The sequence below is a fragment of the Etheostoma cragini genome, chromosome 12 (assembly GCF_013103735.1).
Source record: "Etheostoma cragini isolate CJK2018 chromosome 12, CSU_Ecrag_1.0, whole genome shotgun sequence".
NCBI classification, from domain to species: domain Eukaryota; kingdom Metazoa; phylum Chordata; class Actinopteri; order Perciformes; family Percidae; genus Etheostoma; species Etheostoma cragini.
Window position 1 is genome coordinate 25,715,308 of NC_048418.1, and position 15,410 is coordinate 25,730,717.

At 43.4% G+C, this 15,410-nt stretch overlaps 1 long non-coding RNA gene across 1 annotated transcript in view; it reads right to left on the bottom strand.

Moving 5' to 3' along the window:
- Positions 1 to 1,423, bottom strand: part of LOC117954848 — a 12,673-nt gene extending 11,250 nt beyond the window's left edge. The window contains exon 1 of the long non-coding RNA XR_004658904.1: positions 1,316 to 1,423. This is a non-coding gene — a long non-coding RNA (uncharacterized LOC117954848). The remainder of the gene's footprint in view (positions 1 to 1,315) is intronic.
- Positions 1,424 to 15,410: the final 13,987 nt, after the last annotated feature.

Consider the following 15,410-nt stretch of genomic DNA (forward strand, 5'->3'; position numbering starts at 1 on the left):
TAAATCTGACAACTATGTGACTAACTACTACTCCCTAACAATATTCGATTCTATGCCCTAACTATAGGCTTTATCATAGAGGAAAGTCTTAAGCCTACTCTTTCAATGTGGAGACGGTGTCTTCCTCCCGGACCCAAACTGGAACCTGGTTCCACAGGAGAGGAGCCTGATAGCTGAACGCTCTGGCTCCCGTTCTACTTTTAGAGACTCTAGGAACCACCAGTAATCCTGCATTCTGGGAGCGTAGTGCTCTTGTAGGGTTGTAAGGTACTAGGAGCTCTTTAAGATAAGATGGAGCCTGACCATGAAGAGCTTTGTAGGTGAGAAGAAGGATTTTAAATTCTATTCTAAATTTTACAGGAAGCCAATGCAGAGAAGCTAAAACAGGAGAAACGTGATCTCTTTTCCTGGTTCCTGTCAGAACACGTGCCGCAGCATTCTGGATCAGCTGAAGAGTCCTTATGGACTTTTCCGAGCAGCCTGATAACAAAGAATTTCAGTAATCCAACCTAGAAGTAACAAATGCATGGACTAGTTTTTCTGCATCATTTTTAGAAAGGATATTCCAGATTTTTGCAATATTACGTAGGTGAAAAAAGGCGATCCTTGAAATTAGCTTTAAGTGGGAATTAAAGCAAATTTAATTCATTCCCAATATGGAGGAGGGTCTGTTCCAAGTGTTCCATCCATTGCTTCCTTATTGCACTTATTACTTACTTATTGACAGACAATTTTGCTCATTGGGTTCAATTTTGTTTAATGATATTACAATTTGTTTTATGGGTTAAATCATTTCATTTCTACATTTGATGCCTTTTGTGGGATTAGAAGGTACACTGAGTGACATGCATTTGAGATAAATATGTTTAAAGGTCCAATATGTAGTACTGACAGCTAGCGTTTACAATGGTTACTGCAGTCCTAATTCATAATACTGAAAAGAGCCGTTTCCCCGGCCCTCCCCAGCGCTGATGTTCAGGGGTTGCCAGGTTGGGAATGCTAAACCCAATGTTCCACAATGCTAGTCTTGCATTGTCAGACATTACTCCACAGCGCAGCGGAGTTGCTAGATGCTTATGTGTATACATCACCTTGTACGGCAGCCTCGGCCACAGTGTATGAATGTGTGGAATGGTGGATAGTTCCTGTATGATTTAAAAGTACTTTGAGTAGTCATAAAGACTCGAAAAGCGCTACATAAGAACAGTCCATTTACATAAAAGGTGTCGTGGAGCTCTGTTCCCGGCTGACAGTCACTATTTAACGTGTAACTGTAACAACAACAACTGCTAGAAAGTCTCCTTCTTTCCAGTACTTTGTGCCCGACTGACAGCCACCTTTTCTGGGCTTAACATCACTGCAGCAGCCGCTACAAAGACCACGACGTCACGGCCATCTGTACCCAGAGCACAGTCACAGTTTGTCTGCTGAAAGATGCGGAGGAACGATTTCGGCAGAGGGGAGCTTGTCCTTAGCCTACTAACCTACTACTTCCAGTGTGTACGGTGTGTACAGTCAGTACATTAAACATTATGGTTGAATGCCAGTTTGTAAGAAAGTGGGAATCATGACTGTACTAACGTTACAGTTGTAGGTGCGCTGGGTTTATGTGTTTACAGGTCTAGATCTGGCAACCCGGCCTGGCGATCAAACGGGGCGGTTGAGACCAACACAGACAGACATTCTGTCATGGAACGGAAATTCCAATTAAAGGAGAAAATCCTGGTATTAGCGTTGTCAGAAAAGATGATATTTCCACTTAGCATGTTTCCTTCATATCTGATGACGCATTTTGGTAATTTCTTTTATTAAATATAATATAATATATGTGTATGACATATTGCACCTTTAAATGAAAACAGTACAGTAGTCAATAGATCAGTATTACAGCAATATTTCAGTACAGTTTGTGTTGGTAAGTGTGGTCATGATGGGACACGATCGACATGCAGAGAATTTATAGATAAAAGAAAAAGATATTATTTTACTTCATGTTCTCATATCAAAAATGTCCCCACTAATATAACAGATCCCACTTACCAAAATTGTCCTTATTTCGCAAAAATGTCCCCAATTACAGTCCTCTTTTTCCTGGTCTAACACTCAAATCGCTCCACAATACATGCCTCCTGCTTTCTTTCTTACTCTGAAGCACACATGCACACTTCAGATTACTCCCTTACCACACACACACACACACACACACACACACACCTCTCTCTGTCACACACATACAGAAATTCCCCACGCACCTCTTCAAGGCACACAGAGCCGTTGGGGCTAATAAACAGTCTCCGGGTTAACTATGCGTGCTGCCCATTAGATGTCTGTCCAGGTCAGAGCCAACATGTGTAATTTCCCCAACGTTTATGAATGGAGGCCAACAGCCCACCAGAGGCTCATGGGAAGCAGGTGGCTGCTGGACGCTGGCTCTCCAACAGGTTACAGGGGGCTTGTTCAGACTCTGCAGCATTTGGAAATGGTCAGGAGCAGTTGCATCTCCAAATGACACATCTGAACTTGAAAGAGAAGGGAACTTCCTCAAATTTGACTTTTTGGAGGGCAAAAAAAGTAAAACATGTTCCAGAGTTTTTAATCATCTCTATTTTCTGAATTTGTACAGTATGAATTTGCAGTTTTCTCATATTACAACCACAGATGGTACAGTATATTCTCTGGCTGAACCACTTTGGCTGGTAACCACTTGTCATTTCACCATTACTTTGTTCAGTAGAGTATGAAAAGGGTAATGTTCTGCCTTGTTATATAAAGTGTGGTGTGAGTGATCTGCTCCTAGCTTTCCCTGACCCACAGAATCTATAAAGGGAAGAAAAGTCAGACATGTCAGAGCTGTAAATGGGAATGTTAATTAGAGTCAAACTGTAAAACCAGCAGGGCAATTTATATTGTAGCAGATAGGAAGTCTGTAATGGACCTTGCTGCCCAACTTCAAAGTGTATTCATTAGCAGTGATGCTGATAGTCATGTGTTAGCTGCTAATAAATAAATACTCAATAAATCACTGAATTGTATTTGTTACATTAAATTGTACAAGGTACCATTCCAGTGAAAATGTAATAATCTAAAATTGCATCCCAAGTGGGACTTGGTGGAGGCCCTCTTGGTTTTCTTTTGTGAGGGTGGCAGGGAGGTACGAGACTTTGTTGAGGGGAACGCAGCTACCCCGGTGACCACAGTGCTACAACAGTGGGTCTTAGCTGGGCTCCAGCCCCATTTCCTTTGCTCCCCCTCAGGAGTGGCCTGTTGACACCAGGATCTTCTCAGATGTAACGGAGAGCGGGTCTGGGGAGGGTTCATTCACAGCTCATTTCCAAAGGGACGTCCCCAGAGGACGCGGCTCAAATGCCTCCGGGTGCAATTGGATAGTCCTTCAACCAATCAGACCAACGATCCGGGGGACGTAGCAGCGGCTGCGGCATCAACGGGTTGCTGCGCTTCGCCGTCGCTGCCCTATCGTCGTCGTATAGAGCCTGCCTCAACGCTTGTGATTGGTGCCTCGATTTGGAAAAACTGGATTGGGCACGATCAGGCTCTTGGCCAGACGGACTTGCAGAGCAATTCTACCATTTGCCAAAAGTTTGTTAGAGTGTTCCCTGACTACCTCGGGAGAGGAACTCCTATGGAAGGGTAAGAGGACAGGGGAACTACGTTTGATTATCAGGCCATTTGGTTTAGCTGATCCGATCCCAATTTGTGCATGATCAAACCTTGGAGTGTTCAGACTTGAAAGAAGACAATCGGGGCGCTTTTCACCCCTGCGTCATTTAGTTTGGTTTAACTGCACTTGTTTTTCCTCCTTTGTGAGCAGTTGGTATGGGCAGGTGAGAAGGCAGCAGTCGCCCTCGGATCGGCACCAACAGCGCAACAAACAAGCGCACCTAGACCTCCTTGATGAGATGGTCTCCGCCAGCTTTCAGTCCAACTCTGGAGCGGTTGGTTTGTGATGAGAATGCGATCCGACCTCGAACAACAATTACTATGTGTATGTATTCAGTAGGCCACTAGGCGGCACTGTTGCATTACTATAACAAATGCAATACAGCAATTTTGGCTTTTTTCTTACTTATGAGACACCGTAGTTAACACTTGATCTGTGTAGTTCGCCATGTTTGTTTCAGTACTCCGTTAAGGTAAGCAGTTTAATCATGGGGTATATTATAAAAGTGTATGTATATTGATAACCACCCACTCAGCTCATTTGTTCACATGTTGCTTATTTAGTGTGGGGTTACCGTTTGTAGGGTCAAGTAAACTAGTTTTTATTCACTTGTGTACAAATTGGTTTGGGGTTAAACTATTGTGGCTAGCTGGTGGGCTACTATTAGCTATAGTGCTGTCTCTAATTTAGTTTAGCAGAACTATTTATTTTAAAGTGTATTATTTTTACGTTAGATTCTTTGGTTTTGTGGATTTATTTCTAACTGAAAACAAACTGTATGTACTCTGTTAAGGCGATAAGGGAACTAGCCTTTTCTGTGACAACATAACCCAGCACCCCGTGCCCCCTTCTCTATGCACTTCACCCCCAACATCTAACACAACACAACGCAGAGTACCGCAGAAGTGCCGAGGGGTACCTCCAGACGGCGGACACACAGAGGGAGGGGGTTACATGTTCTCCACGAGTCTGCGGTGAGCTGCTCCTGTTGTCAGGCATGCGTTGCAATCTGTTGAGAACAGGCTAACCGTAGCACCTTGCAATGTTTCTCTCTCAGAAATAGACTGCGGTCACTCGCACCGCTGGGGTCAAACCAGCGGCCGTGAAAGTTGGAGACAGACTCCGGCAGAGCAACCTGATCTCACAAAACTCAGTGAAATCAACACGGCCCCTCAACTCAACGCAATCTCAAAACATTCTGGGATGGGCACATGGAAGACTTCCGAATTCTGTGACATAAACTTGGCCCCTTAAGGTATGGAAAAGGTTGTGGGGGGGCTTACAAAGTCGTGACACACGGGATGAATGGGACGGTTAGGTTTAGGGAAATGTAGAAAGTGACTTTAGGAAACATTACACGCGGGACATGATCCCCGGTCTCCTGGGTGAAAGTCCTGTGTTTGACCCATTCACCCCCCCAACCAACCTCCTTATGCAGATTTTCGGGCTTTCATTCTACTCTCTACCATAGTCGCTCCTAATGCTACGTCATCTTCTCATTGACTTTACACTGGCATCCGTGGAGGCCAACACAGACTTCTCACACACTCCGTGCCACCACCACGTAACGGGCAGGTAAAGAGTAATGAGTTCTGTGAGGCCGGGCTGGGCAGAGCAGAGTGAAGTCTCAGTGAGCAGAGCAGACGTGGTTATGTCACTCGGGAAACCTTAACTGGAAAATGAATTACTTAAATGAAATCTGCTGGTTCGAACATGAAGGTGCATATTTACTTTCTTGCTCCCGCCACCGACATATCTGACCAATAAGCAGAGTGAACGTTCTTAAGTGGTTTTTAATGACGCATTTTGGTATACTTGGATTTTTCCCGGCGTGGAACCACAGAACCAACAGAACCAAGGGGAAATCGCTTCCACTTTACACCTCATCAACTGATTGGTACCAGAGCAAACCAACTACAAGTGGGAAAACGCCCTCCCTGTCATGATTGGATGATAAGTCGCAATGAAAAGACAAGTGTACCCCCTTCCTCCACTGTGTTTACAGCTTGTTCCGCTGCTTCTCAGTACCGCCAAATAAAGAATTATTCAACTTTTAAATGCAACCTTTGACAGAAGACCATGCAGCCATCACATTTGAAACTGTGTCAGCCTCAAGTCTTATTGGGTGTCTTATGGGGTGCCATTCATATCAGTGACTTTTCCCAAGTAATAAATTACATTAAATCAACAAATGACAGACACAGACAGTAGGAAACACCTTTTGTCTGTTTTGCTGGTTATTATTACTTTAGTGCATTGGATGTATGCAGGTGTGACACAGTGTGAGCCATAAATCTCTGTACACTCAGTAACCTGTGTCTTACCTGTTGACTGAACAAGGCTAATGAATGATCTATGAGCTGAGCGGCAATGAGAGCACCAGCACAATGACCTCCTCCCCTCCTCTCCCTCCTCTCCCTTACACACACACACACACACACACACACACACACACACACACACACACACACACACACACACACACATACACGCACACACACACACACGCTCTTCTTTCAGGTGCAAATGCAAAATAAGCCGATGTGTGTTTTTGCTCTTCCCTGTAACCACTCTTTTTTTTCGTGGCCCCATTGGGGAAAGCCCCATGAGGGTTTACATCATCCCCCCCACCCCTCCTCAGCATCCCCACCAACACCTCGTCTCCCACCCTGTCTTTGTATTTTAAAAGCACTACTTCATTATTGAAGGCTTTCTCCAACATATTTCTGATCACTTCTACAATCTGGGGAAGAAACAAAATCGAGATAGAGGGAATCTTTCTGTTTGCTGTTGTTTCTATTCTCTCCTGAGATTGAGTGACTGAAGAGTTAGAAGAAAAATATATAAATTAAAACCTCAATTGTACTTTGTTTGTCACCTCTCTCCAAAGTGCTGGGGTTGTTGAGGGTTGGAGGGAGGGTTGAAAACACACTGTAAGATGTTTATAGAAATACTATCAGATGTGATGCATCACCCATTTACACCCCTCAGAAAGCAGAGATGGCATGATGACCGGTTGCTGTCGAGTACAAAGTGAACCAGTAAAGGAATCCGGGAGGGCTGTGTGTGTGTGTGTGTGTGTGTGTGTGTGTGTGTGTGTGTGTGTTTGTGGTTGAGGGAAGGTGTTTTTGGACACCACCACCAGACTGTTTGGTCTTAAAGAGGTGCACAGTGGCAGAATTATTGCATATTGCCTATGACAGCGATAACGACTCACCGCATATTGGGATTATACTGCTGTGTAAAGTCTTGGCACCCAGCCTATTAAATATGCATGACTGTTTGAAATGAATTTTGGAGGATTCACCCCCCCACCCCCCTTCTGCCCCCTCCTCTCCATTGTCAAACTATATAATCATATTCCTGTCTATTAAAATTCGGATGAATAATTTAAATGTATGACAACAGCCAGGCTCTGAAAGAGAAGGTTTCTGTTCAGCAGCTGGCAGACAAGGTTGCTTTTGATGAGCGATGCATGCTAAATTGACATTGTTGTGTTGGGAAAAAGGCGAATCAAAACAATAAAAGAAAAAACAATCCGCCAAAAATGTTCAACCATGTGAAATTCAGTGCCACAACTTCAAAAGTATGACACAGAAACGTAGTGGCAGATATGTAATATTTAGCAAGGTTACAGCGAGGCTGCAGCAGGTGGAAGCACACTGTTGTGTTGGCAAACACCTATCAATCTGGGCTTGTCTCATGCCGTTTAATTCAAGTCAATGGCTTTATCGGCACGACAGTTCAGAAACGATTCTGCCAAGTGCACAATGTAGGCTGAATTTAACAAACGGAAAAACTCATTTTTTTGAAGAACAAATCTGAGGTTCAAACTAAACACTCATACCAAGAGTGTGCACATGTGGAGTTTGACCGTGACAGTTAAAAATTGTTGCTCTGTATCGAACAGGAAAATGAAAGACTGAAAACTTCAGCAGGACAAAAAGAAAAATATTTTTAAAGATGTTACACACTGGAAGTGTGTTTAGTTTAATACTGAACTCCTGTTGGCCATTTTTACAGTTACCAAGACGACAGTCTTTCCCTAGCATTTTGAGAACTAAAAATGTTAATCCTGCTTCTCGTTACAACGAGCGGACATTGTTGGGAAACCAAACAACAAATGTTATCACGGAACATTTTGGAACTTTTGAGATTAATTAAATTGAAATGTATGTGGCGCATACGGTAGTCCATATTCACGGATGCATGTAATTACAGCGATGTCCGTCCCCGTCCTCTGTCTCTGTGTTGGCGCTCTGACCTCCTGTGGATTTCTGAGGACTATGGTTACCTGGCAACCTGGTATTATCGTTAGGCCACTTACGGGCTAAGGCGAAAGTGGAGCCTCTGCACACAGATATATCAAGCAAAACTGAGAGTAGACATAAGGACTCAGGGGGACAGAGTATGTTGACCACCAGTTTGTCTCCTGGGCACTGCTGAGCTGCCCTTGAGCAAGGCACCCCCAAACTGCTCCAGAGGTTCCTGGGCTATGACACTTCTAGAATGAGTCTTTTGTGTAAAGAGGGCCATGTGAAAAGATACATTTCAACTGCCTTGTGTTAGTTTGCCTCGTATTGTCGATTGAGATAATAATGATGACCTAATCATAGGAGTCACAACCTTAAGAAAACAGCCTCATTTTAAAAGGAATGTCCTCTAATTCTTAAACAACGGATATGACCAATATCATTTGAGTGAAATTCAGTTGAATTAGATAGTTGATAATATAAAGGTCAAATACATTAGATACGTTCCTTTCAAAACCTGATACTTCTTTGCTTTTAGAGCTGATGTAGAAAGGAAAGATATACGTGCTCCTCCTGTGGGATCAGACTAAATCTAATATACACAGATATGGAGAATGAGACAGACTGGATGCACACACACACACAGACACACATGCACACACAGATGTAGAGATAGACTGTAAGTGTGTGAGAGAGAGTCTGAGGGACCAGGAGAGTGCAAGCTTGAAAGCGTATGCAGAAATTGGAGATATAGCTGTGGGTGGAGGGCAAACTAACTTTAAACATTCACTGCAGTGAAGTTTTTATCCATCCTCAGTAGAGGTCATAGCTGAGGCTGCTGGGAAGACTCCTCAAACAGGAAAAACCTCCCACATACTGAACTCACAGAGCACGGTATGCACCTTCACTTATTCCCCAGACCTCAGAGAAAATGTCCTGTGTGTAGCCTCTCCGGTAACCATCCCTTATTGTGGTGGAGAGGGCTGTGTTGTCTGGAGCTTTGTGCTCCTGGTAGGGTCTCCCTTGGCAAAGTTGTCTCAGGTGAGGAATGGTTAAAAAACCCTATGCGGGAACGAGGAAGAGATAAAGTGACCCTGCCCGGAGGAAACCCAGGCCCCCCATTTGGAGCCAGGCCCAGATAGAGGGCTTGTCAGTGAGCGCTTGGTGGCCTGGTTTGCCATGGAGTTTACCTCGGTGGACGAGGGGGTCGCCTCCCTACGCCTGCGAGTGGTTATTATTTTCACTCCACAATCATGGCACTAACACAAATCCTTCCATTATGCCAGAAGGGAATTGTATGTGAAGATTGTGTATATTTGCCATGGGTGTTAATTGTAATTATAAAAACAGATAATTTAACATTATTTCAAGATTTGTTTTTTGTGGATGTTCTGGAATGAGAATGGGAATCAATCCCATTCAAAACCAGCACGCTGGCCTCGCACCCACTCACTGAAGGACTATTAGCAACCAGTTCAATACTGAACCATCCAAACCTGAACCAGAGGATTCACAGCCAAGAAGGTTTGAACCCATTGCACCCCCCTTCCATGGTGCACATACAATGTGTTGTCACCAGTACTCAGATGGCTATCTTGAGTATGTGTGATGTAGTTTTTTATTTTACAGACCGAAACAAAAGCTGCAGAGCCTGAGGCTTTGTGTCAGGAGAGCCATCTAAGTCTGAGGTACAGGGGGAAGAGTCCGTCCAGAAGATCAGTCCGAATTAGTGTCAAACACTGGACGGATGCTCCGGAAGGACCAGGTCCAGGACTGTCTGACCATAGGTGTATCTAGGGAGTGTTTATGTAAGGAGTGTGTGCAAACTCAAGCACCAGTGTCCATCAAAATAAAGTTGTTTTTAAACTCAGAAACTATTATTGCTGTCTGTGCTCTTTTACTGGCAGCTTTTGATACTGAGACTGGAGTTAGAGTCTGGTCTACATGAACTGCTGCTGTGTAGACTGGAGTTAGAGTCTGGTCTACATGAACTGCTGCTGTGTAGACTGGAGTTAGAGTCTGGTCTACGTGAACTGTTGCTGTGTAGACTGGAGTTAGAGTCTGGTCTACATGAACTGCTGCTGTGTGGACTGGAGTTAGAGTCTGGTCTACATGACCTGCTGCTGTGTAGACTGGAGTTAGAGTCTGGTCTACATGACCTGCTGCTGTGTAGACTGGAGTTAGAGTCTGGTCTACATGACCTGCTGCTGTGTAGACTGGAGTTAGAGTTTTGAACATCTGACTCCAGTTGTGCCCGCTGTTGTTCAACAATCAAACAAAACTGTAAGGCTCAACTTGGACACACAGCAGTTACAATGGATTCCCCAGAGTCACAGACAATATTAATATTGAACGTCCATAGAAACCCCTCCTGCAGCTAGTTTCCTCTTCTCCACTGTTGATCTATAGATATGGTTCAGTATTCATACTGAGGCGATGTTGCGGCCCAGAAGCATCTAGCCATGTTGCGGGCACACTGTGAGTGTTTGGATACTGAGAAAAGGATCACTGGCCCAGCGCTTCATTCCCCTGCAGGAGGTTTCTCTGTTGACACGTTTTATGCTCATGACCGGGTCACCAATGGAATCAATTGGAACTGGTGTGAATTCAAGCTGACTACAGCTGTTCTCCATGGCGGTGGAACTGCTTTACAAACTTTGTACAACCTTTAAAGCCTGGAAGAGTGAGTAAATGCTAATAGAAATAGATTTTTGGTTCACTCTATTCTTTTTGAAGGATTATTATGTTTGGTACTTATTTTAGTAGTTTTGGAGGGGCTACCGTACTCTGTCCATCAGGGTCCGAGTGTGTGTGTGTGTGTGTGTTTGTGTTTGTGTCTGTGTGTGTGTGTGTGTGTGTGTGTGTGTGTGTGTGTGTGTGTGTGTGCGTGCGTGTGCGTGTGCGTGTGTTTGCGCGCATGTGTGTGTTCTATGTGTAATTCCGTTGTGTGTGTCTGAAAGTAAAAGATGGCATTATGTGTGTTTCTGTGTTTGGCACTGTGCATGCACTTTATTTGTATGTGTGTTCACACCCGCAGATTCAGCACTGACTGTTCCTCTGGAGTCTCCACTCAATAAGTTGGCAACAAATGCAAAACCTGCGAGATCAAAGAGAATATCACCCTGCTAATTCAACTTCAGATCAGAGAGAGATCTTCAAATTAAGTGCGAGGTTTTGAAGTAAACGCTGTTTTGCCACCACATTTCATTTATTTTCCAGCTCCAGCGCTATAATTGGCCCCAGAGGTGAGGAGGAAAGGGGATGGGATGGGGGGTGCAGACCCAGGGCCAACTATCCATCCAAAAAGTGCACTAATGAAATGGTCTGGGGAGAAATTGACATTTCTGTGCAAAAAGAGCAAAGCCGTGTCAGATCGACTAGTGGCAAAGCAAAGAGCCCTGTGGGACATGCACTCTGGACGCAACTCAATAATTCATATCATATAGGTATTAATTAGACTCTGCATAACAGATCTTAACACCTCTTATCATAAAATATGTCCAGACACACATGCACATGCAGAATGTGTCATCCTGTCTAAGCAGCTGCATGAGTAACTGTGATGAGGACACATCCCAAGAGGCACCAGGCGTCATGTAGAACATTGTAATTCCTTGTTGGCCTTTCCTTGCCTCAGTGTTGTAGTACTACAACACTGGCAACAAACGGCTTCATTCTTCAACACAGTCTGAAAAAACGCAAATCACTCCAATTTGAGGGAGACAAAATTGTTGCTGTTATTGTTCAATACCTCCAAATTATAGCTCATTCTGTTCAGTAAAATTCAAGATTTCCTGTACAAACCTCCCCACCCAGCTCACTTCTGCTGCCCGGTGCAAACAAAGCCTTGGTGTTAAGGCCGGATCGAGGGAGAATGCATGGCTCTCCCTCGCCCAGTGGACTGAGCTTGAAGTAAACAGCCCATAATAATTTAATTTATCAAATACCCAACCTTTATTTGCACTTTGTGAGAGGCGTGATAAAGGCACAGCGAGGGCGTTACATGTGATAAACCTCAGCACTGTGACACGGAGGGGCGGCTGGCCACTGCGAGCCAAAATGCCACCGCGTACGACTGTGGAGGCATCGTGTGCATCCAATCTGTTTACTGCAGTACTCCTAATGTCAAACAAAGATAGGAACATAATGAGTGTTCAATTCCTTCAATAATAAAGCAATGAGATGTACTATTATATCAGCAAGCAATTGGTTCATTCATTGATTCATGTTTTTTTAAGTCAGTCTGTTTCCAATGTCTATTGGTCAAAATGTGTCCAGTACTTTTGTTTATGACCAAATACCTGCACAATTATTAACATTTCCACCAGCCTATGTTGTGTTTAGTGCTAATTAGCTTGGGTGGCCTCTCCTTGATCTTCTTGGATTACATCTCATTCGAATATAGCTTTGGACAAAAGTGTCTGCCAAATGCATGTACCCATGCATGTAAATGTAAAGTTATAAAGGCAATGAGACTTATTATTCCCAATGAGAAGATCCTCAGATGTGTGTGCTTTTGTACGAGGCCGTATTCTCTAAAGGGGGGAGTGTGTCAACTTAATGGACAAATTATATGATCATGTTTACAGTGCCATTTGGCACGTGTTTGTATGTTCATATTTTTTATAGTGTACATGTATACTATAGTTACATATGTGGATGTGTATGATGTATATTTATATTTCCATTTTGCAAGTGCACTTACAATATTTTTTTTAATCTACTGTGTATATGTGCCCGCTGGCCTACATTTTGTTACACATGTGCCTGCACATTGTGTCAATGACAATAAAACTGATTTGGATGCCTATATGGAAACCCAAAGCATCACCCATATGTGATTGTGAAATAGTTATCACAAACCATGGGCAGTACTCTGCTGCTACGAGCACATTTAGGAACCTGGCCCCCATCACTCAAGAGCATTAGGTTAGTGAGGTGGGCCAAAAAGTCCTGACTCACAGTCAGCGTTCCAGCTCATCCAGGGTGAGGTCAGGGTTTTGGATCATCAAACTTGGCCAACCATTTCTTTAGGGACCTGGCTTCTTTCTTAACTAAGACTTGTATTAGACTAACAGAGACAGTGGGCAGGACTTTCCTCGTACTTTTGGCCCCATAGTGTACAGTATATAAAAGTAAGAATATGTGGTTGCTGAGGGAGAATCCTCCATACTTTCCGTGACATAACTACCTTTCATTTAGCTGACGCTTCTACCCAAAGTGTATTAAAATTTAACTATAAAGGTATAAAACAAACTCAGCAAACTGCTGCTGTGTAGCAGAGAGACAGAAGCAGGGGAGAGGGTGAGAAGCCGGGGTTTGGTTTTCCCTCTGACACTGATGATGAGCTTAAGTCTGGATGAACCAGCGTCTGGCCAGTCCAGACCGTTATGAGATCCTGTGGATTACCTGGAGGAAAGAGCACACCAACACGGCCGTCACTCACATCCCTGACAACACAGAACACAGAATACTCGATGTAGACTGATTCATTTCCCAGTTTATAAGGTTTGTTCCGGACATTATTTTTGCATTTCATTTGAAGATTTGTTTTGACACGGAGTCACACCTAAGAATAAAATAATAGTTTTATATAACACACTAAAACAGCGTTGTTTATAGCTTGGTCACCATGTATTTATTACTTCATTCAAATGAGGGATTTAAGAGCAGAGGGGTGTAAAGTTTATTTAACTTGGTTTAGGCATATGTAATCCTTCAGTTGAACTTAAAGTCACCATGAAATGAAAAATCTTTTATTCAAAGTTGTTTGCTAATTTTTGAATTGAATCCCACCACAATACAATCCTATGTAACAATGTGTGTGTGTGTATGTGCGTGTGTGTGTGTGTGTTTGCACAAGCCTTTTTATATTAAAAAAACAACAAGAAAATGACTGTTATTTCAGTGCCCTTCTGCCGGGAAAAACGCAGGGAGCTCCTGCTTCACCAAACCTGGGGAAATAAAAGGGAATAAAACTGTTTTTATTTCTTAGAAATCTCATAATATGACTTAAAACTTTTGATTGATCATCCTACCCTTATGTCCTGCTGCAACATCCACATTCAATGGGAGCTCATCAAATTAACGAGGCAAGATGCTTTTTCACCTCCTGTAGTTTGAAGATATGTTTTTTGCACATGGAAATAGCATTATGTGAAATTATGGAAGATAAAAGAAAAGGGATACTCACGAGCAGCATGTGAAATCACTGAAACAAGTTAAGTTCCACCGAAATTATGTCACATCACATCCAAATTTTCCTTCTGAATGTAATTAGGTTTTTACATTTGAAAGCGTGTCCGTCCCCCTGCTCTGTATGATCAAGGTCTTCCCTGATAACGAACATGCAGTGGCAGACGCTCCTGCTCTGTCAAAACCCTCCTCACCAAGGCCTCCTATTCACGCTGCTGGAACATCTCCCGCATGCTGTCAGGAGAAACACAAGGATGACCGTGGGTGCCTCAAAAGACCCTGTTTTTCAAATGGAAGAGAAGAGGAGGTCTACTGCTGCTGTCGATGCACGTGGAGGGAGAAGCTCCACGCTATAATGTGTGTGCAGTTCTCTGTGGCGTTGTTCTTGTCGTGGAATGTGCCCAGTGTACATCACATGCTTGCTATGCGTAATGGACCAATGAAGAACTGAAGGCCAGCAGACTGCATCTCCTCCTCTGCAGGGATTCACCTTAGCGTCATCTTGATTACAGAGACCTCTGACTGGTTTGGGCATGTTGAAGAAGAAGGCTGCAACATCTTACGACATAACTGGTCTTGAAATGCTGACTGCAAATGACGTGGCAACTTAAAAAGGACAAAAACACACTTTATGCAACTGAGCTTTAGTCCAACTCTGTGAATGGTATTTTTAATTCTTGTTAATTTCCTTAACTTTCCAACCACAAGGAAAAAAAGTGTAGGAAGATGCAAGTGACATCTTGGATTTGTGCAGTAGGCTAGCGTTTGGGTTTGAATATGCACAAGGCTAATTTACCAACTGGGAAAGGTTCGCCCCGGGGTCCCAGATCTCCAGGGTCCAGGGAATAAATGTTCTTCTTAAGAATCTGCTATAGTGTAGCCTATGTAAATGTGATGCATCCTAATAATATTTTCAAGTTTTCTCGTATTTCTTGACCCCACAGTGGAATATTTAGAAAAAAGCGGAGTCTGGAAAAAAGTTTCTAACTTAACTTCCCTTACTTTTGTAACTAACCTAACCGGAGACTGTCAGCAGTCTGAGGTTGAGACATGGTCTTACAGCGACATCTGCTGGACGACATACTGAACTACAACTGAAGGAAATAATGAAAGGCGGAATCCTTCAAATGAATTAACGTTCTTTTAAAGTTGAAAAAAAAGCTCAGGTGTGAAATAAAGTGTTGTTAAGTATGTTTAACGAGATGTTTGCCCTTCAAAATATCCCCGTGGCAGTCATGGTTTGGTAACATTAATGATTCGACGTATGAGCCAATCATTTTTGC